We start from the raw sequence: 25,001 nt of genomic DNA on the forward strand, positions 1-25,001 counted from the left end.
CCTCTAATTTTACAGAGGAAGTACATAAAGTCCCTGGAGGGTAAATGATGCTGCCAAGGTCAAGCCCTGTGGGTCACAGACAGGCCCCATTGCAGACCTTCTAGTCCTCAGTCTGGTGTGTTTTCTCTCTGTCACGTTCATGTTAGATGTGGTGGGGAAGTTTTAGACAGAGTTGTTCAATGCCATATTAATACCATTTTACGAAAATGGATTTAGAAATTTTTGCTGGAGGTTTAAAAATACTGAGTCAGTTCTCATTTATTTGGGTTGGCTTGAGCGTATGGCCTGCCTGAAGGTTTCAGAAAAGGGTAGATAAATTTTCAAGATCATTTTAGCCTTAATAGTGTATGATTTTCATTCATCCATCCTCTTTAGCAAGAATTTCTTGAGGCATCTTCTATAAACAGAGCACGATATTGCACACACAGAATAAAATAATAGGATAAAAAGTGGACTGTAAAACATGGAGCTCCCAGCTCGGATGCGGGGCAGAACCACCCCACTCAGGTGCCTAAGCAAAAGGACAGGAGGTCCTAGGTATAAACTGTACATAGGCGGTGACTGAATAAAATCTTCATTGGCCAAGGCCTCTGCTAGGGCTTCTGCCACGGAGGTGAACAAAACACCCAAATACAGTGCGTTTGGTTCACCTGAAAATGAGGGTGTGTGATAGTTGTGAATCCTTGCTATCATCGTTAAAAACTCCCATTGACTGAAACCAGCTGTTCCTGTTTCTGCTGTGTTGGGGAGAGGAGATGTTCGGTTTCCCAGCCTGTAAATAAACAACCATAGATTTTTTTTTTAAAGCAAAATAAAACACCATCTGGGAGCTTAATATCCAGTTGGGGAGCAAACACTGTTCCCCACCCCCCAACCAGTATACCCACATGCAAATTTAATAAGAGTAGATGGCACTTATCAAAATTATGATGAAGAGAATGGAATGCAGTAACATCTGTGTGGGCACAAGTGCTCATTGAGCTTCTCCTTAAATTAAGATGCATGTAAACATTGTCTTACGCATTTAAGAGGCGTAAGCCATTATTTTCAGTGTTTTCCAAGGTAGGCATACTCCTCTTTATAACCATGTTGAGGTTGGAGTGTATAAGTGAGCAGGTGTCTCAGGTGGTAATGGATCCCCTTGATGCAGTGGGACTCACAACAAGGAAGCTTATGCAAGGAGATGGCTAGGAGGTGGTCATTGTCCCAGCTTGGGTGGGAGAAAAGAATCAAGGTAAATGTCTTGAAATCAGGTGCATTCTTATGTCCAGAATTTTATCCACTATTTCTTTTGGCAGTGGGGGATGGGGAAGTAGACGTAAAGTTATATTAGTCTAGTCTGCAGTCTTCAAATGAACAAGACAAGATGAATATATTAAAAAAAAATACAGTGGAACCCTTCCATTTCCTACCTTGCCCTTTCTCTCAGTCGAGTCTCTCTGAGTTCTGGGCTCCCTGCTAGGAGATTCTCCTTAGCAAGGGGTGTGTGTGTGTGTGTGTGTGTGTGTGTGTGCGCGCGCGCGCATGCATGTACATGTTAGGGGGTGGTGGGGGGAGATGGAAGTTGATGTGAGATGGGTTTGTCAAGAGTTTATCAAAAATCAGAAGGAGAGTCTCTGTACCCTGCTTCCCAAGCAGAGTGCTGGGAAAGTGATAAAAGCCTAGAAAGAAAGGGAGCAATTTGAGACCAAAAGGGCCTTGTAACACTAAGACAGAGTCCTGAGGAGGTTGAAAGACCCCAGAGAAGGGAATGTCTTCACAGAGTGTAGGCCTAGAGGGTGTGGACAAGTCTTTAGGTTCCAGCACTTTCCACACCCTAATCAAGCAAAGAATCACAAGATGATGGTGATGCCCAAACACGTGGCTTTGGAAGGAAGGGATAGAGTCAGATGGATGGAATCAGGGGATGTCCTAGCCACCCTGCAGGGGCTGCAGCCAATGACCAGAGGCCTTCCTTCCCCAAACTTGGCATGACTTTGACCTCCTGGAACTTAGACACAACCCAAGGGCAAGTCTCAGGGTTTCCAACTGACCAGGGAACTTCCTATTGTCTGAGGGGATTAGGCCTCCCATATAGAAATTAAGTTTTATGATAAAAGAATAAAGTTTTATTTCTGGCACCCCAGAATTTATTCACTGAGATTCATACCCACTATACCAATTTATTTTTCTCCCTAAAATATGTCTTAAACAATTACTCTTGTCTTTCTTTGAACCGCTGAAGTTTCACAGGTATGATCTAGATAGAAATTCACACACTATTCACACACTAGTCAAGGAGTCAAGACTGCTTGACTCCTTGTGGTTTCCAGCCAATTTCCTGGTAACTGTGCAGAGTTTAGAAACTTCAGACTAAAGATTTGACATGACACTGTAGAAATAAAGCCTTTAGCAAAACCCACCAGAGCTGTCTTTCAAATGACTGGACTCTCTTCTGGAAACATTTCTGGGCAGGTTGTTGTGGGGGTCTGTATCTATTGAGAGTCTCCCAGAATTTCACAATATGGAAATTGAATTCATCAATTCAGTGTTAGTTAAACTCTTATGCACTAAAAACAGTAGCACTTTAGTAGAAGGCAGGAAATGAGGGAATAGAGTATGTCCTAAGCCAAAGCTTACCAGCTCCCAATTTGCTGGAGGCAGGGAGGCTGAGGAGGGAGTGAGTGATCAAAGACCAAGTCCTATAAAACCACCTAAAACTTTATGGTCAGGTTGGTTTTAGCCAAGAAGCAAGGAAGGGAAGGCCATTTCCTCGAGTGCAGGATGAATGCTTGATAGGCACAAAAGTAAAAAGGTATGTGAACCTGCGTTGGTACTTAAGCAGGTGATCAAAAATAGAGATGGAAAGAAAGACAAGATCAGGATTTCTACCCAGTTTAAGTCTTGCACAGACTCTTTAAAACTCCTCTCCCTCCCCTTTAAAAAAATTGAAGTGAAATTCACACAGCATGAAATTAACTACATTAACGTGTACAATTCAGTGGCTTTGAGCACATCCATGATGTTGTACAACCACTACCTGTATCAAGTTCTAAATTATTTTCATCACCCCTGAAGTGGTCACTCCCCATTGTCTTTTGTCCTTGATCCCTGACAATCACCAGTCTTCTTTCTGTCTCTATGCATGCACTTTTTTTCTGCATATTTATATAAACGGAATCATATAGGTGGCCTTTTGTGTCTGGCTTCTTTTATTTAGTTTAATGTTTCTAAGGTTCACTCATGTCGTCATAGCATTAGAGTGCTTACTATTTGACACACTACTTTTGACAGACCACAGAAAAAGTAGCATTTACTTGTATATGTTTATCACAGCTTTGGAAAGAGGAGACTTAAGGTCTGGTTCATCTCTCCAAGTAGACCTCTTCCTATTCTGGATTCTTTATCCCCGTTTGAAGGACATTGGTTGTGTTCGCTCACCCAGACTCAGAGCCCCGGATAATAGCTCTTGGTGTTGTGTAAGGCATGGTCTTTCCCCCACCCAGCCTTTGGAGTTCAGGTTAACGCTGATCCAACTTCCTCATCCCAGAGTGGGCACTGTTCTCAGATGCCTAATAAAAGGGTTCCCGTCTCCTTGGCTACAGTTCAAGAGGGTACATGCATGGATCCCTCTTGAAACTACAGAGATGTGTTTCCTTTCTGTTGGGCTTGAAGCTGGAAGGTGTAAGCCTGCTGGATGTCTCCCTGTGGAGAGCCAAGCCAATTCAAAAGAAAGCAGAGGGAAAAGGTGTGAGAGAGCTGAGTCCTGGTCCCATTGTTCGACCACTTTGACCAGCCCTGTTTAATTAGTTACAAATATTTTTTTTTTTTCTTTTCTTACCACAGTCTGAGTTGGATTTCTGTCACTTACAACCTGTCACTGCAAGGCGTGAACACGACCATACTCACCTACATCTGGGGCAGTGTGGATGAGGACATTCTGACCCCACGCTCAGGAGAATCTTTAGTGTTATTTGAAGTGAGGACTCCCATACTCTGTCTTCTCAGTTTTTTTAGGTAGTGCTTTATACTTTTACAGTTGTAGTGAAAAAGTAAAACACTATGGGGAGTTTTGATATTTGCCTACCTATCTGTTCATATCTGTATCTTTAATCTTAAGAATTTTTAGTGTAAGTTTATGTGAAAGGAGAAAAAAATTCTAAACTTCTTTCTCTTTGGTTTCATGACATTAGATCCTTCATAGGGATATTCTTTTTAGTTCAATAGAATGAGGGGTAGAATTTCATTCAATAGCATAGAAAAAATGTGGGTCATTTTACCAGTAAAAAAACCCCTCAAGGAATAACATTTTATATCATCAAGGTCTTTCTGATTCAAGTTATCTTAAGCACTGCCAACAGAAAAAAAAAAAAAAAGCTTTCAAAAATTAGAGTAGTTTTTCCACTCATTCTTTTAAATTCTCATATTTCACAGTAATAAAGATGGTAACTTTGAATATTCCCCACAAATACTCACCCCTCCAATGTGACTCAAGGTTTTAAGATAAACTCCTGACTAAAATTTGGTAGAAAATCATTAAAAAAGAAAAATGAAAAAAAAAAAAAAAACTGAGCCAACTGGTTGGCTCAGTTGGTTAAGTGTCTGACTTTGGCTCAGGTCATGATCTCACGGTTTATGGGTTCAAGCCCCGCATTGGGCTCTATGCTGACAGCTCAGAGCCTGGAGCCTGCTTCAGATTCTGTGTCTCTCTGTCTGCCCCTCCTCTGCTCACGCTCTGTTTCTGTCGCTGTCTCTGTCTCTCAAAAATAAGTGAACATTAAAGAAAGTTAAAATTTGGTACAAAATAACCAGCAGAGAAGTTTCCTTCCATTTTCTCCTTTGCTTTAATTAAAGCAATTTAAAAATCCCTAAGTAATCCATTTGGATATTGGTATGGGTTGAATTGTGTCCCCCCCATATTAAGTCTTAACCCCTACTACCAAGAATGTGAGCTTATTTGGAAAAAGGGTCATTGAAGATATAATTAGTCAAGATGAAGTCATATTGGAATAAGGTAGGCTCTAATTCAACATGACTGGTGTCCTCATAAGAAGATGGACTTGAGGGGCGCCTGGGTGGCTCAGTCAGTTAAGCGGCCGACTTCAGCTCAGGTCGTGATCTCACGGTTCGTGAGTTCCAGCCCCGCGTCAGGCTCTGTGCTGACAGCTCAGAGCCTGGAGCCTGTTTCAAATTCTGTGTCTCCCTCTCTCTGACCCTCCCCTGTTCATGCTCTGTCTCTCCCTGTCTCAAAAATAAATAAAACGATAAGAAGATGGACTTGTGAAGACAGTGACACACAGTGAAGATCACCATGTGACAAGAAAGGCAGAGACTGAAATTATGCATCTTCAAGCCAAGAAACACCAAAGATTGGGGGCAAACCCAAAAGAAGCTTCAGGGAGACTGAAGGAAGGATTTCACCTACGGATTTCAGGGGAGCATGGCCTTGCTGTCACCTTGATTTCAGAGCCGTGACCTCCAGATCTATGAGACAATACATTTCTCTTGTTTCTAAGTCATCTGCTTTTGGGAACATTGCTATGGCAGTGACAAGAAACTGACAAATAATAATACAATAATAATTTTTTGAAATGATAAAAAAAGGACACCATAAATAAGACCCCTACCCATATGAATAACAAGAGCCCTTGAGGTCTTTGCCACATCTACTCTGAGAATGAAGACCATCCTAAGCAACCAGACTTTTAATATGCCAGAAAATGTGAACCTCGATCTGAAGGGGGACGCATAGTTATTTTAAGGATCCCAGAGACTTTAATCACATCCATATAAAACTCAGTTTCCTTGGGAAGAAAAAGAAGAGGCTGCAGGTTGACAAACGGTGTCACTCAGTGCAGGCTGCTATAATAGAATTCCACAGACTAGGTGGTTTATAAACAATTGAAATGTATTTCTCACAGTTCTAGAGGCTGGAAGTCTAAGATCAAGACTCTAACAGATTGAGCGTCCAGTGAAGACCCACTTTCTGGTTCACAGATGGCAGTCTTGTCGCTGTCCTCTAACGGCAGAGGGGAAAAGGGAGCTCTCTTGAGGGTCTGTTATGTAAGGTTGCTAATCCCATTCATGAGGGCTCTGCCATCATGACCTAATCACCCCCCAAAGCCTCCTTCTCCAAATACCAGGACATTGGGGATTAGGTTTCAACAGATGAATTTGGGAGGAATACAAACATTCAGCCTAGAGTACTGGGGACAGTGAAAGGAACTGGATACAGTTCAGATTATCAGCGGTCACGTACAGCACGTGATGAAGGGTGAGATATGGGGCTTCCATGGCAAGGTGAGGTCTATGTATTCTCACTTCTCCATCCTCATTAGTATTCAGTAGAATGGGTCTCTTGTTGAAATCTGTAATTTTGGGGGTGAAAAATACATTTGTACGGTTTGGGTGAGGCCAGCCATTGCTTGTACAGTATTTCAAGCCCAGAAAGATGAGTTAAGTCTTGAAGGAAGTGCCATTGAATTTGTATCATGTTTAGCTGCTTTGACTCAGACACAACAGTTAAAAGCAAGAATATCAGAAAAATTTGGAATGGTATATGTCTCTGAAAAGAAAATAACAACTAACAAACAGTTCAGCAGTCTGATGAATAAAATCTAAGAGTTGGAAACAAGATGGCATATGATTCCTAAGACCTACTTGTGATACTTAAAAGATGCAGTGAACGTGTTCTATTGATTTCAGACTTCTTTTTTATTTTTTTAATGTTTATTTTTGAGACAGAGAGAGCATGAGCAGAGGAGGGTAGAGAGAGAGAGGGAGACACAGAATCTGAAGCAGGCTCCAGGCTCTGAGCTGTCAGCACAGAGCCCGATGCGGGGCTCGAACTCACGAGCTGTGAGATCAGGACCTGAGCTGAAGTTGTACACCCAACCGACTGAGCCACCCAGGTGCCCCCAGACTTCTTATTAAAAGGGAGACTGCGAGAGAGACGCTGATAGGTCACTTGGCAATGTTCTGATCCACGATCCTTAAAAAAAAAATCTGGCAATTTTGTGTTATAAGGTGGAAGACTATAATAATGACACAGCTCAAAATACCCCGAGGGCATTAGGGAAGCAGGTGGTGTCCTGAACAACTGCTCTTTGCTTGCACTTCACCCAACTTCTTGTTCAACCCAGAGGTTCTCAGACTCTTGCCTGAGAAGGCTCTTGGTAGGACCTCTGCATTTCCTCCCTCCCTTCTCTTCCTCCCCTCCTCCGCCTTGCTCTATTTAAAACAATTGTAGGGCGCCTGGGTGGCGCAGTCGGTTAAGCGTCCGACTTCAGCCAGGTCACGATCTCGCGGTCCGTGAGTTCGAGCCCCGCGTCGGGCTCTGGGCTGATGGCTCAGAGCCTGGAGCCTGTTTCCAATTCTGTGTCTCCCTCTCTCTCTGCCCCTCCCCCGTTCATGCTCTGTCTCTCTCTGTCCCAAAAATAAATAAAAAACGTTGAAAAAAAAATTAAAAAAAAAACAAAACAATTGTATAAAACTATCAAACAGGATTTGTGAAAACACTGGTGCCCTTTAGATGGAATGCTAATGATAGAGCTGATTTATTTTTAATGTGATAGGTCTGTTATTTTTGCCAAACCATGGAAGAATCCAAACACGCACGAATCCAGACCGGCCGCCACTTGGAAGGCATTGCCAACTTCTCGCCATCCCTGGGCGGCACCTTGAGAATTGCTGTGATAATTACCTAGTGCAGTGCTTCTTAACCCTGGTTGCATATTAAAATCACCGGGGAAGATTTTAAAGCCTTCTCACTCCAGACCAATTAAATCAGAAACTCTAGGGACAGGACCTAGGCATCCGCAATTTGTCAGAGATCCTCAGGTAATTCTAACCTGCAGCCAGGGCTGAGAACCAGTGGCTTAATGTCATGTTGCGTTACTGTTGGAGTCGGGACACTGTGGTAACAAGAGGCAGAAGTGAGCGCCCATCTCTGCCCCTCATAGCCCTCTGCTTTTTATCTGATTGGAGTTATATAAAGCCTAAGTGGAACTAAGATTAAGCCTGGTAATTGTCATGGCAATGCCCTAGATTTTTCTATCAAATCCAATCTTATTTGTGATGGGAGACGCAGAAGTGACTCTAGTGATGTTAAAATATTTCTGCTGCTATTTAGAATATTCAGCATTAAACTCGATAGAGTTTTTCCATAAAATTTCAAACATGAAAACTTTTAGAAACAGCAGATCTCACCTGAATAAAAAAAATTATCATTAATTGTAAAGTGTGCTTGATCACAGAGAATTATCTAGGCAATCAGCGTCATGTATAGCCTTTAATGCCTCCTGTCTGCTGAATGTGAGTTCTGCATATTGAGCACAAATTTGCAAATTTCTCTAGCTTATGCCTCATCACTCCCTTCTTTGATTAAATATAAAGTAAGTGGGATTTGAAAATCGTAAAGCTGGGAGGGACCTGTGGAAACCATTTTGTCTAGCCCCATTGCTTTGCAAGTGTATGCCAAACCCAGGAAGAGAGTCGGGCTACTACTTTGGTCTTCTGTTAAATTCATGAATGCTCTAGTATGGATGACTGAGGCATCTTTCTAACTGGCTCCCCCTTTCCTGCCCTCCTTTTTCTCCCCATTGCTGTCAGAGTGATGGTTCTAAACACAAATCCAATCAAGTCACTCCTTTTCTTGCTTAACCTTCTTGAATGACTTTGCATTTGCCTCAGGTCCAAATTCAAACTCCTTAGACTCCCATACATTCCCTTGTGAATTGATCTGACACTGTCTCCCCTCTGAAGAGTCATCTCTGGGAGCCTCTGTTTCTCACTCCAAACTGCAGTCACACCAGAGTTCTAAATGTCTGAATGCAGTTCTCCGAATGTGTCCTATAGGCCACTGTGGGTTGGCACGTGCTGTCCTTTCTCCTTGCAGTGCTCTCTCTCCCCCTCTGTAAGGAGACCCTTCCTCTGTTCTTCCATTTGTGCGGTTCATATCAGCTTTGTAAGGAGCAGGGAGCGGAGAAACCAGAAATTGCAGCACAAGGTGTGGAAAGTGGGAGAGGACTTACTGAAATGACAGAAGTTTGGATGGATGGAATTTACTTCCTGAAATAGAAGGCCTTCTTAACCATTTTTGTATAACGAGCTTCAAAGTTCCATAGGAGACCAAGGTCAAGTGGATTGAGAATGGAACTCGCTGGGGTGGTGGTGGTCGTGGTGGTATTTCAGTAGCCCTAAGTAGACAGAGAATGGTTTCTTTTCTTTCTTTCTTCCTATGTATCAATCATCTTCATCTGGCTTTAGTTGGATTTCAGGTGCAGGCGTTTAAATTAACCATACCCTTCAGTTTATGGCATAGTATTAGCATTGGTCTACACGAAGATACTATTTAATTTAGTTTTTCTTTTTTCTTTTTTTATTAACATTTAAAAAATTAAGTTATTTTATTTTTTAAAAAAATTTTAAATGTTTTTATTTATTTTTGAGACAGAGAGAGACAGAGCATGAGCAGGGGAGGGGCAGAGAGAGAGGGAGACACAGAATCCGAAGCAGGCTCCAGGCTCCGAGCTGTCAGCACGGAGCCCGACGTGGGGCTCGGACTCATGGACCTGAGCTGAAGCTGGACGCTTAAACAACTGAGCCACCCAGGTGCCCCAAAATTTAAGTTTTTAAAAATTTTTACTTAAAGACAGAGAAAGCAAGTGGGGTAGGGACAGAGAGAGAGAGAGAGAGAGAGAGAGAGAATTCCAAGCAGGCTTTGCACTGGCAGCACAGAGCCTGATGCAGGGCTGCTTGAATCCATGAACCGTGAGATCATGACCTAAGCTGAAATCAAGAGTTGGATGCTGAACCCACTGAACCACCCACACACTTCCGAGCTTTATTAACATTTTTTAAAAAGTTTATTTACTTAGAGAGAGGGTATGTGTGAGCGGGGATGGGACGAGAGAGAGAGAGAGAGAGAGAGAGAGAGAATCCCAAGCAGGCTTCGCTCTGTCAGTGTGGAACCTGTCTTGGGGGCTTAATCCCATGAACTGTGAGACCATAACCCGAGTCAAAATCAAGAGCTGGACACTTAACCAACTGAGCCACCCAGACGTCTGCCTTATTATTATTTTAAAATACACGTTCCTTCCTCCTGTTCCCCCCCTACCACATAGGAAACTGTTCCAATGTATTTTTTTAATGTGCATCTTTTAGTTTGTATGTGTTCTTTGATAGTTCATATAAAAATGTAGTTTTAATGGTACTGTGTTCTATACTTCATTCTATATCCTTTTTTCACTATATTTTTAATATTATACATGTTTCCATGTGTATTTCAAGTGTGTAGCCTTCTAAGTGCTTCCCCAGTCACAGGTAATGAGCACCTAGCTAGTCTCCAATGTTCTGTCCCTATGAACAACCTCGAATTGTATAACCTCTTGTATGTCCCGTTATAGATGTATGTGAGACTGTCTTTGTGATAGGTCTTCAGGAATGGGTTCTAGTTATGTTCACACTTAATCTGACCAAATGGTGCTTTCGATTTGCCGGGTTGCACCAGTCTACATGCCCACCAACAAAGCATGATATTGTCATCTCTCCACCAACACCTGGCATGACCTAGCTTTCCAATATCTGCTGATAAAATAGAAGGAAGAGAATGTCTTGCTTTGGTTTTGTTATTTTAAAGAGACTTTATTTTTTATTTATTGTATTTAAAAAATATTTAATGTTAATCTTTGAGGCAGAAAGAGACCGAGTATGAGCAGGGGAAGGACAGAGAGCAAGGGAGACACAGAATCTGAAGCAGGTTCCAGGCTCGGAGCTGTCAGCACAGAGCCCGACTTAGGGCTCGAACCCACGAGCTATGAGATCATGACCTGAGCAGAAGTCAGACGCTGAAGTGACTGAGCCACCCAGGCACCCCTGGACTTTATTTTTTAGAGACATTTTAGGTTCATAGTAAAATTGAGGGAAAAGTAAAAAGAATTCCCATATATAACCCTGTCCCCCATGAACCTCCTCCACTATCAACATCCTGCACAAGAGTGGTTGGTACATTTGTTACAATTAATGAAGCTACAGTGACACATAATAGCCACTCAGAGTTCAAGTGTACATTAGGGTTCACTGTTGGTGTTGTAGAGTCTGTGGGTTTTGACAAATATATAATGACATATATCTACCATTATAGCATCATACAGAATACTTTTACTGCCCTAAGAATCTTCTTGCTCTCTGATTCATCCTTCCTCCCTCCCTAACCTCTGGCAACCACTGATTTCTTTTTATTTTTTAATTTTTTTCCTGTCTCTTGCTTTGCCCAGAATGTCATATACTTAGAGTCCTACAGTAAGTACCCTTTTCAGATTGACCTTTTCCGTTTCGTAATACGTGTTTAAAATACCTCTGTCATCTCATGGCTTAATGGCTGACTTCTTTTTAGCAATGAGTAATATTCCATTGTCTTGATGTACCACAGTTTATCCATGTGCCTACTGAAGGGCATCTTGGTTGTGGCCGTTGAAAATAAAGCTACTATAAATATCTGGGTGCAGGTTTTTCGTACATTTTCAACTCATTTGAATAAATACCAAGAAGGGCCATTGTTGGATTACGTGGTAAGAGCATGTTTAGTTTTGTAAGAAACCGCTGAACTGTCTTCCCCAGAAGCTCTTCCAGTTTGCATTCCAGCAGTATTGAATGAGAGTTCCATTGTTCCACATCCTCACAAGAGTGTTTGGGATTTCAGCGTTGAGGATTTTGGCTATTCCAATAAGTGTTAGTGGTATCTGATTGTTGTTTCAGTTTGCATTTCTCTAATGACACACGATGTGGAGCCTCCTTTCGAATGCTCATCTGCTGACCGTGTATCTTCTTAGGTGAGGTATCTATTTAGGTCTTTTGTCCTTTTATAAATCAGATTTTTAAAATTTTCTTACTGTTGAGTTTTAAGAGTTCTTTGTGTAGCTTGGATCACAGTTCATTGTTAGATGTGTCTTTTGCAAATAATTTTTCCCCGTCTGTGACTTGTCTTCTCATTCTCTTGACAATGTCTTTTGCAAAGCAGAAGTTTTTAATTTCTTTACGAATTTTTTTTAATATTTATTCTTTATTTTTGACAGAGAGAGACAGAGTGCGAGCCGGGGAGGGGCAGAGAGAGAGGGAGGCACAGAATCCAAAGCAGGCTCCAGGCTCCCAGCTGTCAGCACAGAGCCTTACGCAGGGCTTGAATTCACGAACTGCGAGTTCATGACCTGAGCTGAGGTTGGAAGCTTAACTGGCTGAGCCACCCAGACGCCCCATGAAGTTTTTAATTTCAATGAAGTCCAGCTTTGCAATTATTTCTCGCATGGATCACACCTTTGGTGTTATATCTAAAAAGTCATCAGCGTACTCAAAGCCATTTAGATTTTCTTTCTAGATTAGATTTAATCGATTTTCTCTATTTTGTAATAATGGCTATGTTTAACCATCAGCTCACAAAATTCCTGAAGATTTAACAGTCAGCTCTTATGAGCTGCCATGAGCCAGCTGCAGCACACCAGCCTTGTGGGAATAGAGAAAATTGGACCTATTATTTACAGTACGTACCAGAATAAATTCCAAATGGATCAGAGACATAAATGTAAAAATAAAATGAAACCTTACAAGGAAAGACCAGGAAAGATGTGGATAAATTCCTCTATAACCTGGGAGTGGGGAACGTCTTCTGAATTATGGCTTAAAATCCATAAGCCTTAAGGGAAATGGGATTATATTAGTTTCATAAAATGAACTGAGAATTATCATTTATTTTTGCATTTTTTGAACAACTTCTCTAATGTGGGAATTGTGTTTGTAAACACAATTCCATTTTAAAAGCATCCAGGTCTAGAGATCTTTGGGGTGGAGTTTTAACTACCAGTTAAATTTCTTTAATCCTTGTGAATCTATTTTAAATTACATTTTTCTTCTTGTGCCAGTTTGGCATTTGGTGTAGTTTCAAGAAATTTATGCCTTTTATCTATCTTTGCTTTCAAAATCTCTAATTGTTTCCTCATCTTCATTATATGATCAGGTTTTACTTAGTTGTTTTTTTTTAACCTCTTTTCTTCTATCTGTCTTATCAGAGGTTTATCTTGGTAATCTTTTCAAAAACAAAACTTTTATTCTTATTAAAATTTCCTCCATGTAAGAAAGTTATTATTTTGTTTCTCATTATATCCTTTCTTATATTCTTTTTTCTTCTTTGTTTTGATGTTCTTTTTGATCACTTCTTGAGTTGGACGCTGAGTATATCTCTTTTCAACTTTTATTGTTTCCTGATAAACATATTTACATGTGTAAATGCTCTTCTTAATATTTGTTTAGTTATATCCCATACATTTTGTGTTTTCATGCTCATTTAATTCTAGATATTTCTTCATTTTGATTATAATTTCATTTTTAACCTATGAGTTATTTAGTAATGTGGCTTTTTTAATTTTGTAATTTTTTTGATGTTTATTTATTTTTGAGAGAACGAGAGAGAGAGAGAGAGAGAGAGAGAGAGAGAGAAAGAGAATGAGCGGGGGAGGGGCAGAGAGAGAGAGAGACAGAATCCGAAGCAGTCTCCAGGCTTGAGCTGCCTGCACAGAGCCTGATGCAGTGCTTGAACCCACAAACCATGAGATCATGACCTGAGCTGAGGTTGGACCCTCAACCCACTGTGCCACCCAGGTGCCCCATTAACGTGGTATTTTTAAAGTATGGAACATTTAAAGAAATTCTGTTATTTATTTCTAAAGTTATCTCATTATGTTTGGAAGATGTAATACATAAGACATTGCTCCTGGTGAGTTTATTGAGACTTCATGTAGGCCTGATACATTCATGTTACTTTGTGGGTGTTTCTAAAAATGTATATTTGCAATTTGTTGCATGAACTATTATGACATATATATATGTATGAAGATATTTATTATATACAGCATACCATTAGAACATACCTATCAAAGATGTGAACAGTATAATTAATAGTATAAGCCTACCAATTATACCGTTTAGATAAAAATCTGCTTAATTTTTGTTTACTTAATACATTTCTGATAAGTGGGTATTAAAAATTACAACTATTTTTATGTTACTCTCTGTATGCTGTCAGTTACTGTAACCTATTATTAGGTTCAGATATGTTTGTGATGGTTATATCTTCTTGCTTTATTGTTTTGTTTACCTTAAAAAATTTTTTTTTAATCTTTATTTATTTTTGAGAGAGAGAGAGACAGTGTGTGAGTGGGGGAGGAACAGAGAGAGGGAGACACAGAATCCGAAGCAGGCTTCAGGCTCTGAGCTGTTAGCACAGAGCCAGATGCGGAGCCAAACTCACATGACCTGAGCCGAAGCCGGATGCTTAACCGCCTGAGCCACCCAGGCGCCCCTGTTTTGTTTACCTTTTACATCAACTTCATTTTTTGTCAGCTACTATCATTGCTGGTTTTCTTGGTGCGTCTTTTAGTTTTATGAATATTTCTCATAGACAACATAGTTTTGGATTTTATTTTTATATCTTAATACTATTAGAGAATACTTGTTTTTTATTTGTGAGTTAACTCCATTTACATTTATTGTAATTACTGTTGTATTAGAAATGGCTTCTCCTACCATATCTCATATTTTATTGCATTTTCTTTTTGTTTTCTCCTGGCTCAAAAAATTATTTTATTTTTGTTCAAGTGTGGCTTCCTTTAAGACCCTTAGTCATGTTTACTTATTAATTTCTTGAACTTATCAATATCTGTATATTTCTTCTAACTAAACAATTTAGTGGTTTTTTTGTGTGTGTATATATATATATATATATATAATTATTATTGTACACACACACACACACACACACACATGTCCTAATGATTCTGCTTCTCTAATTGAACTCTATTATACCCAAATACAGAAAGAGGGGACAGGTTAAAATAAGATAAGGAAAACTCCAAACCTAGAAACATCAAAATAAAACTTAAGAACCTCAAAGACGAGGAAAGAATTGTAAAAATTTCTAGAGAAAATAAAGAGATCATCAATGAGAACAAGAATTAGGTTAGACAGTGGGCACAAGATGACAAATGGGAAAATACTTTTTAAATATTAAAGAAAAATAAATTTTAACCTAGAGTTTTGTATTTATCTTTCAAATTGTCTTTCCAATGTAATGGCTTAAATATATATATACATATATATATGAAACATATATATAATAACTATATATATTAGTTATAATTATATTTATAATATATTATATTATATTGTTAAAATATAAATATATTTATATATATACATATATTTGTTTATTTATTTCAGATAAGACTGAGAATGACATTATACTGAAAACATGTATTGGAAGCAGTACTCAATATTCAAGAAATATGGTAAAGGTGACAAAGTCCCTGTTAAGGACCAGAGTGAGAAAAGGAACAAATTTACAAATATATCCAAATATTTTATATATATCCAAATATATATAAAATTGTAATATATCCAAATATATTACAAATATATCCAAAAACACCTATTTGAGATAATATAATACGAGTATATACTCCCCTTTGAGGGAAGGGGAATATATATATTGCAGGGATTTGACCTTATGAAATGTGAACACTGGTTAAAGAGTCTTTATAAGGCTATGGTGTTTACGTCGAGTGTTGGAGTCAGGAGGTTTGGAATGAAAGACGGAAGTAAAGAGGGGGTGATCAAGACAAGCCGGAACCCATAAACACAAGCCGGAGCCTGTGAGGACAGACCAAAACTCCTTTTAGTTCCTGTTGCCTCTAATCTTGATTTTACGTGTTTCCTACAGAAACTAGAGCCTTATATCATGATTAGCAAACACCCCTGGTCTGGGGGTCAGTGAATCTTCGTGGGGATCTGCAGAAGGTGCAGCTGTTGGAAACTCCCCGGCTGCTTCACAGTCGTGAGGTGAGCTGGCAGGTGAGCGACAGTGCCCTGCAAACCTTTCACAGGGATCTTGCTTATGGCCCATCTAAATGGAAATGCACAGGAAATGGGGTTTGGGGAAACCAGAGTCAGCCTGGTTAAGCGGCCACAAAGCCAGTGCTCATATGTGTTAGTACTCTTGCTCCTACCCTCCACGTCTTCGAGCTCTCTTCTGTATTTCCTCTCTTTACCCTTTACTGCTGACCTCTAGGAGAGTTTGTCCATCTGAGCTTTCAACTCACTGATTTATTCATCACCTTTATCCATCTTGCTTTATATCTTAACTAGTGTTTTAGTTACTTCAGCTGTTACTTATTTCATACCTTATATTCAGTTTGGTCCCCTTTAAAAAAATGTTTGTTTGTTTGTTTGTTTGTTTGTTTAGAGGCAGAGAATCCCAAGCAGGCTTCGCACTGTTAGTGCAGAGCCCGATGTAGGGCTCGATCTCATGATCCATGAAATCATGACCTGAGCCCAAATCAAGAATCTGGTGCTTACTCAACTGAGCCACCCAGGAGCTTCTCAATTTGGTCCTTTTTAAATGTTTTCTTATTCTTACTTCATGTTGCTTACATCAACGTTAACTTTATTTATTTATTTTTTTTTATTTTGTAATGTTTATTTAATTTTGAGACAGAGAGAGTGAGACAGAGCACGAGTGGAGAAGTAGCAGACAGAGAGAGGGAGACACAGAATCCAAAGCAGGCTCCAGGCTCTGAGCTGTCAGCACAGAGCCCCACGTGGGCTCGAATTCACGAACTGCGAGATCATGACCTGAGCCAAAGCCTGCCGCCTAACTGAGCCACCCAGGCTCCCCACATCAGCATTAACTTCTTAATGTATTTGTTGTCATTAATTTCTCATTCCATCTCTTGGCATAATTCTGATTCATGTGGTCTATACTGTCGAATTTGCCTATCTTTCTAACATAGTAGCTGTAATCCTTACATGGATTTCTGTTTTTTTTTTTCTTTCTGTTTTTTTGTCTTTTTTGGCCCCAAGATCTCTTGCTCCCTTTGACTACCAGCTACTACACATGGTTATGGATTGGGACATGGCTCCAGCCCAGACTCTAATTGACGTACCTGTAAGTGAATTAAGCCAGGGAAGAGAGCCCCGGGGCCACAGAACTGTTGGTGATCATTCCCATTTGCCCACCATCCAGAAATAACTTCTCTAGTGTGTATTTCCTATTTAAGGGAAATGGGAAACAGGCTCTAGACTCTAAAAACATTACAGTCTCTGTTGATTTGCTCTCCTTGCCCTGGGGGTTCAGAGTGGGAGGGATCCAGTGGTGAATAGCCAAGGGTAGCTGGTCAGGGCACATTCCCTCTTTTCATCCCTCCTCACTTCCATAGGGCTTTTGCTCTGCCCTTGTTGTACCCTGCTGACCCCTGCAGTCTCAGCTGTTGCTGCCAGTTTCTGTGGTGATTAACAAACTGATTGTCCACCTCGGGGAGAAGCAACAGAAAGTTGTCCTCCTCTGGCTGCCCTTCCCAGGCTGAAGCCATTCTCCCCACCAACCCCCTGCCATGTCCCTGCCACCCACCCCCCCCCCGCCCCCATCCGTTTCCTGAGTCTGCAGACTTCCCAGAGACTTTTTATAGTGCTTTATTTTATTTTATTCTTTGTTGTTAGTTCCTCAAATTCAAGTTTCCCCTCTGGCTTCTGTAGTTTCTTTAGGGTTGATTTTCAGGAAGGAGCCAGTGGCTAATGTAGTTTGTCATCTTGACAGGAGTAGAGAATGGTTTATAGAGTGAGCAGGTGTAGCAACAGAAAGGGGAGAGAATCTGAGACAGCAGTTGCAGGAATCTTAAGAGAGGAAGGCTACAAATTAACCTCAAGAGGTGTTTTTTCTGCATTTAATTTAAAATTATTAATTAATGTGTATGAGCATGTATGTATAAATGTGTATATGGACATATGTATGTATGTATATGACTTTAAAAGTGAAATAATGCTATCAGGCTTATCATTGAAAAACAGCGATCTCTGGGGCACCTGGGTAGCTCAGTGGATTAAGTGTCTGACTCCTGATTTTGACTCAGGTCAAGATCTCACAGTTCATGAATTTGAGCCCTGCCTGGGGCTCTGCGCTGACAGTGAGGATCCTGCTTGGGATTCTCTTTCCCTCTCTCCCACATAAGCTTTCTTTCTCTCTCAAAGTAAATGAATAAACTTAAAAAAAAAATAGCAATCTTCACCCTTTCCTACCCCAATATTGTGCCCCACGGCAACAATTTTCAACTTAAAAAAAAAAAAACAACCTTTCTTAAAAAATAATTAAAAATTTTTTAAAAACCTTCTTGAAATGTTTATTTCCACATTTAAAAAAAATTTTTTTTAATGTTTATTTGTTTTTGAGAGAGACAGAGACAGAATGCGAGTGGGTTAGGGGCAGAGAGAGAGGGAGACAGAATCCCAAGCAGGCTCCAGGCTCTGAGCTGTCAGCACATAGCCCGATGCGGGGCTCGAACTCAAAAACCATGAGATCATGACCTGAGCCGAAGTCGGACGCTCAACCGACTGAGCCACCCAGGTGCCCCTTATTTTCATATTCTAAGTAACATGCTTTTATTAGTATTTCTTGGTTTTTAAAAGTTACATACTATGCTTGGCTTCCTAAATTAGAAGATGAAGAGCTCGCACCTGTACACCAATGTATTCTCCCTTCCAGTGCATCCTTTTTCCCTTCTTACCCTGACCTCCTGATGTACATACACCATCCCTTCCATCATCAATATGGCGTGTCCACAGTATCATGTGTGTGCAAACCCTGTTCATCCCTGAGACATATAGCATGCTAAGATCATACTTCCTTTCTTAAAAAAAATTTGATGTTTATTCATTTTTGATTGAGAGAGAGAGACAGAGTGAGGGTGGGGTGAGGGGCAGAGAGAGAGGGAGACACAGAATGTGAAGCGGGCTCTAGGCTCTGAGCCCTCAGCACAGAGCCTGCCTTGGGGCTCAATCCCAGGAACTGTGAGATCATGACCTGAGCCGAAGTCGGACGTTCAACTGACTGAGCCACCCAGGCGCCCCTCATATTTCCTTTCTTAGATCTCTTTTTATTTTCTTAGGGTTAATACTTGCCTTCCCCACCCCCAAGTGTTCAGCGCTCTCTGTGCCTCCCACAATTCTCTGAATACTTTGATAAGAGTTGAAAACATCAGGTAATCTAGTGGATTCTTTCCTTTCCCCACACCCATCCCTCTGTGCAGACTTCATTTTCCTGCTTATCATCTCGGCAACTTCTTTTGCCTGCCTCCCGTGTTAGGCCTCCCATTTCCTAATTTTGTATCTCTCTCTTTCTTGAAACTTTCCCTTGTTTGGTGCTGAAACACCAGCAGTCTCTTTTGGCTGCTTCCCAAGAAAGAGTCCATAGGAGGTTAAGTTTACGTGTGGGTATGGTGATCATTTGCCATTTAGACAGCCCCAAACATTCGAATACCCCTTCCCATTTTGTTAACAGTTTCCCACGTTATAAATTCTATATTCTTTTTTAAAATATTTGTGTATTTATTTTGAGGTGGGGAGGGGCAGAGGGACAGAGAGAGTGAATCCCAAACAGGCTCTGTGCTATCAGCACAGAGCCCGACATGGGGCTTGATCCCACAAACCGTGAGATCATGACCTGAGCCGAAATCAAGAATTGGACACTTAACTGGTTGAACCACCCAGACACCTCTAGAACTTTTACTATTATGACTCTGTGAACAGCTTGTCTCTCTGTTTTTTTTTTTTATGTTTATTTATTTATTTTGAGGGAGAGAGTGCAAGTGGGGGAAGGGCAGAGAGAGAAGAAGAGAAAGAATCCCAAGCAGGCTCAGTGCTGTCAGTGTAGAGCCCGATGTAGGACTCGATCCCATGAACCCTGAGATCATGACTTGAGCCGAAATCAAGAGTCAGATGCTTAAGCAACTGAGCCACCCAGGTGCCCGTATAAATTCTATATTCTTAACAAAGAACCCTGTTCAGGTCGTTCTCTGGTTGTTGGATTGCAGACCTGTGATTTTGATCCTACCACTCAGCTGCATCCGTGCCAGAGTGAGAATCTGGATCCCCAGCTGTATTACTTGGGAAAGAGGCAGGGCCGAGGCTTCCACTTGGCCGGGGAATCTCTGGGTGAGGCAGCCCAGCAGGGTTCTGGAATCCAGCGTGTGACTGAAGCATCTGATTTTGCAGCCTCCTGATGATGGCAGAGGCAGAGCCTGGATCTGGTGCCTGTGGTGATGGCAGCATCCTGATGCGGTGGCTTCTGTCCGAGGTGCTGACTCCCTCAGTGGGCAGACCTGTGCTGGGGGGTCAGTCCTGGAAGTACAGTCCATTTTCTCCCAATCTGTGCACTCTCTGTATCTTGTAACTTGTCCCTTTGGCTTAAATTGGTGTGTTAGAGTCTGTTATAGTCTGCTATAACAGAATACCACAGACTTAAGGCCAACAGAAATGTATTTCTCACAGTTCGGGAGGCTGGACGTCCAAAGTCAGGTTCTGACGAGAATCCCCTTCCAGCTTGCCGACTGCTGACTTCTGAGTGTGCTCTCGCATGGTGGTAGGGACAAGGGAGCCCTTTTCGAAGGGCATCACTCTCATTCTTGAGGGTTCCACCTCGTGACCTCATCGCTTCCCAAAGGCACCCCCACCTTCTGATACCATCGCATTGGGGGTTAGAAAATTCTAAAATTCTAAAAATTCAACACGTGAGTTTGGGCGGTGAGGGGGAGACACAAACATTTAAACCGTAGCAAGTATCTAGAGTAACTTCTGCTGTGTTAGTCTAACCTGGCCAATGTGCCTTGTATGCCTATAGGTATCGTGATTCTACTGCAAGACATGTGAGTTTGAAAGGGAACAGATTTCTAATTTGGAAACTCGTTTTCCTCAAAAACTAGAAAGCCTTTCTCCATTGCCTCTGGCTTTCAGTGTGGTTGCTGAGAATTCTGAAGCCGTTCTTTTTCCTGGGTCTGTATGTGATTTACTTCTCTGCAAATCTTTTTTTGTTTTGTATCAAAGTAGTATTTACTCTTAGTTTTTTTGTTTTTTATGCTGTCAAGTCTATAAATGGTCATATTTTAAAGATTCAGAAAGTTCTGTGTGTTGTCTTATGAAAAAACAGCTGTTTTCTGACTTTGTCCCCCCCCCCATCCCATTTCCTTACTGTTAGAAGCAACCACTTTCACTGCTAGTGTATGTGAATATATAATTAACGCATTTTTAGCACACATGAAGGGGATCCTGGGAAGTCTTTCAAAATTCTCACATTTGGCTTTCTACATCAAAGTGGATAACTTCCTTGTACCTAAACAGACTTTGGGGTGTAGGCGTTAGAGACCCTGTAATAGCAGTTGGTGAGTTTTTCTTCCCCTTTCACTTATTTGGTGGTAGGATCTGAACCTAGGCTGAGATCTGAAAATGGAAGGAGGCTCTTCTTCCAGGGGATGACAAGTAAGAGATCTGGTGAATTGGGGTCCCTAAAGTTCCTGGCACCAGCACCTGGGATACGACTCCTGACATGGGGAAAAGGCTGGGGAGTGAAATCTAGAGAGCTGGAGTAGGAAGCTGCAGAAAAGTGATATATGGAGCTTCTGAACTGAGCTGAGCCCTAAGAGATTGGAATCTGCCCCCCCATGGAACCTATAAAAACCACTGTACCCCGGGCAGGGGAGTGTACAGGCGGAGGCTAGCCTCAGGCGGTCACTTTGGACCCTACTTAAGCACCTGGAGAAACAGCAGCATCAGACAGAGGAAGCCAGTCTAGGCTGTCTGGGCCTCAGCTACAACTTTGTATACCTTCGGTGTGCTTACTTGTTCCATGACAACCAGCTGCAGAAACTCTTACCAATTTCTTTGGCTTCACGGGAGTACATTTGGTTTCTGGAGCAGCAAAGCAGTGAGATAAGAACAACCAGGATTCCTTCCTGAGACTCATTAGAATCCTGGAATTTCTACATGGATGGAGGGGACAAGGGATTCCAAGAGATAAACTGATTTCCTGCTAAAATGGTTATTGAGCGTGGCATCAGGGACCCCCGGGACAAGGCTGGCTGCTATTCAGGAGTCTATGAAGGGTGCCTGGGGGGCTCAGTTGGAGGAACCTGTGGCTCTTAATCTCAGGGTCGTGAGTGTGAGCCCCACGTGCGACGTAGAGATTACTTAAATAAACAAAACTGAAAAAAGGAACAATCTGAAATAAGACATATTGGTTACACATATTATGATTTACTTACCCTGTCTCTCAACTTCTCTGGACACTAGCAACTCTGGCTAGCTGTTGTTATGGACAGAATGTTTGTGTCCTTCCCCACTCCACCCCAAATTTCTATGTTGAAATCTGGACCCTCCCCCCCTGCCCTCCACCCCCACCCCATGTGATGGTGTTAGGAGGCAGGGCCTCTGGGAGGTGATTAGGTCACAAAATTGGAACTTTTGACACTAATGAATGCGATTAGTTTCTTTATGAAAGAGACCTCAGACAACTCTTGCCCCTTGTGCCATGTGAGGACACAGTGAAGAGATGATCATGTTTGAATCAGGAAGCAGGATCTAACCACACACCAAGTCTGTGGGCACCTTGATCTTGGACTTCTCAGCCTCTGGAACTCTGAGAAATAAATGATGTTTAAGCCATTCAGTCTACAGTATTTTTACGACAGCAGCCTGAATGGACTAAGATACCTGTACTTTCTTCCTTCCTACCTTCCTCCCTCCCTCCTTCCTACCTTTTTTCCTTCCTGTCTTCTTTCTTTCTTTTTCTTTCTTTCTTTCTTTCTTTCTTTCTTTCTTTCTTTCTTTCTTCTTTCCTCTTTATTTTTCTTTCTTTTTTTTCTCTTTATTTTTCCTTCCTTCCTTTTTCTTTCTTTCCCTTTCTTTTTTCTTTCTTTCTTTTTCCTTGCTTCCTTTCTCTTTCTTTCTTTCCCTTTCTTTTTTCTTTCTTTTTCTATCTTTATTTCTTTTTCCTTTCTTTCTTTCCTCTTTCTTCTTTCTTTCTTTTTCCTTCCTTCCTTCCTTCCTTCCTTCCTTCCTTCCTTCCTTTCTCTTTCTTTTTCTTTCTTTTTCTCTCTTTTTCTTTCTTACTTTTTTCTTTCTTTCTTTCTTTCTTTCTTTCTTTCTTTCTTTCTTTCTTTCTTTCTTAGCATGTCATGACAAAAGGTTGGGGAGAGGAAGGAGCCAAAAGTGGAAGGGATTGGAGCTGACATAATTTTATTTGTCCAAAGTCCACCCCGACTTGCCCCTGTTAAACCAGAGTAGTTTCTACTGCTCACAAGGATAGATTTGAATCCAATTTGTATATTCTGTGGTTTGAAAAGCCATTTCAAAACATTAACTTGTTTTTTGGAATACATTGGATTTTTTAAATCCAAGGGAAGAAAAGCATAGCAGCTTAAAGCTGAGCATAAGGAGCTCTGGTCTTTAGTTTCCCTAAGCAATAACTAAAAACAAGAAAACTCAAAACCAAAACCATAAAACAAAAACCCCAAATAAAAGAAACACGTGGTGCATCTGTAGATTCATACACCAGGATGAATAACACAGTTTCAACAGACAATGATAAGCCTGATAGGACTTGCAGGGCAGTATTGGCTGCAGAAGCTTTTCTGGAAATGAAAAGAGGCAAATAGCCCCAACCAGGCCCCACATCTGTGTCTCTCACTAAATGGCCTGTCTGTTCCATCACAGCCATTTTCAAGGTCCTGGAAATCAGTTCCCTAGCTTAATCCAAGGTGAATTGGACCCAGGGAATCTTTCGGTCACACTCAATTCTCCCGTAGCCATGTTTGCACAGACATTGTGTCAGCTGCTCTGATTCCTTGGGTGATGTGGGGGTGTAGCTATGACCGTGACTAATGATAGACATGCTTGTCCTTTGTAGGTAAGGAGAAAGGGCACTAAAGAACAGTTCCATGTGTTAAATGGAAGGTGTAGGTTGGAAATGAACAAACGGATTCCAATAAGATAAGGCAGATTATTTAAGTTTGATAGCAAGTGGTTATAACTTGAAGAAATTCGAATATGAGAGGTTCTAGTCAAGCATTTTTCACTGGAAAAAGCAAATCTCTAAAGTAAGCAAAAGTAATCAGAATGTATCAACTCAAGAGAGAACAAGATATGGCACTTGGAAAGGAAAGGTAATAACGGCAATAATAATGTTCAGGCTCTGTTATTTTTTGAGGTTGGTTCAATAAAATGTAATGTAACATTAACAATTTCTTGGGAAAAAAAACCAATCAACTGCTCTTCTCTTTTTATCTATGGCTCTATCTTCCACATGAATTATTCACTGCTCTGGTTAGTCCCTTGATGCATCCCTGAAGACTTCTGGGATGTGAGGTTAATGGTGAAAGTAAAATTTGTAGGATTTCATTTAAGGACAAATGTTAATTAAAGCTTTATTTATAAATGCTCATCTGTTTGTTTTGGACCCAAATGCCTCTTCATTTCTGCTAGTGATTTCACTTCATTCAAATCTAGGATTCTTCATGGGTATGTTGTAGTCTGAATGTTATTCCATCCTTTTCACTTCAAAATACCCTATTCACAAAAAACAGTGATTCCTTTCACATTGCTTGCTAAAGCCGTTATCCTTTCCCAGCCTCTGAGGGATGGCTATGTAATGTGTTACACTGAGAGCAAAATAAAGCTTGAGGCATTGTTTTCTAGGTGTTTCTGTTTACTAAGGCTGCACAGCAGAATCCTAACATAATGTTCAGCTTGGGTTTATTTTTCCAGATATCTTGTATGATATTTTTGAGAGTCTTTTTTAACCAAGGGCTTTATAAAGATAATAAAATACGTTTTTGAGAATAATTGAAACTAAATCCTGAAATTAAAACTAATTATCAAGTTTAGCATCAATACAGACAACAAACTACCACCTGTCATCAAGTGGAATTTCAGCTAATTTTCTCCCTCTTCTACACGTGTGGCTCAGGGGATATCTTCTGTTAGTATATCTGTCCTCCTGGGTTCCTCTTTCCCTCGACAACAGTCCATATTCTTCAGTGTCCCAGGCTGTCTATTATGGGATGGGCTCATATTGCTGTTCTCAGACTGTTCTGTATGTATGTCATGGCTACTGTTTGCTTCAAGTCTAGGCCTTACCAGTTGTTTCTGTAGATCTG

At 40.9% G+C, this 25,001-nt stretch overlaps 1 protein-coding gene across 13 annotated transcripts in view; it reads left to right on the forward strand.

Annotated features, from left to right (window-relative positions):
• The window catches only part of LOC125162014 (uncharacterized), a 184,841-nt gene that overhangs the window by 84,357 nt on the left and 75,483 nt on the right, over positions 1–25,001 (forward strand). Inside the window, exons 3-5 of one of the 13 annotated variants that reach the window (XR_007150873.1) lie at positions 15,746–15,876; positions 16,885–16,969; positions 20,068–22,613. The exons of 10 other annotated variants lie outside the window; for them this stretch is intronic. The gene's annotated coding sequence lies outside the window, so the exon portion shown is untranslated. Of the gene's footprint in view, positions 1–15,745; positions 15,877–16,884; positions 16,970–20,067; positions 22,614–25,001 lie in introns of those variants that run through there. 2 more of the 13 variants (XR_007150871.1, XR_007150866.1) reach the window with 2 other exon arrangements.

This window comes from Prionailurus viverrinus, chromosome A1, assembly GCF_022837055.1.
Source record: "Prionailurus viverrinus isolate Anna chromosome A1, UM_Priviv_1.0, whole genome shotgun sequence".
Lineage (NCBI taxonomy): Eukaryota > Metazoa > Chordata > Mammalia > Carnivora > Felidae > Prionailurus > Prionailurus viverrinus.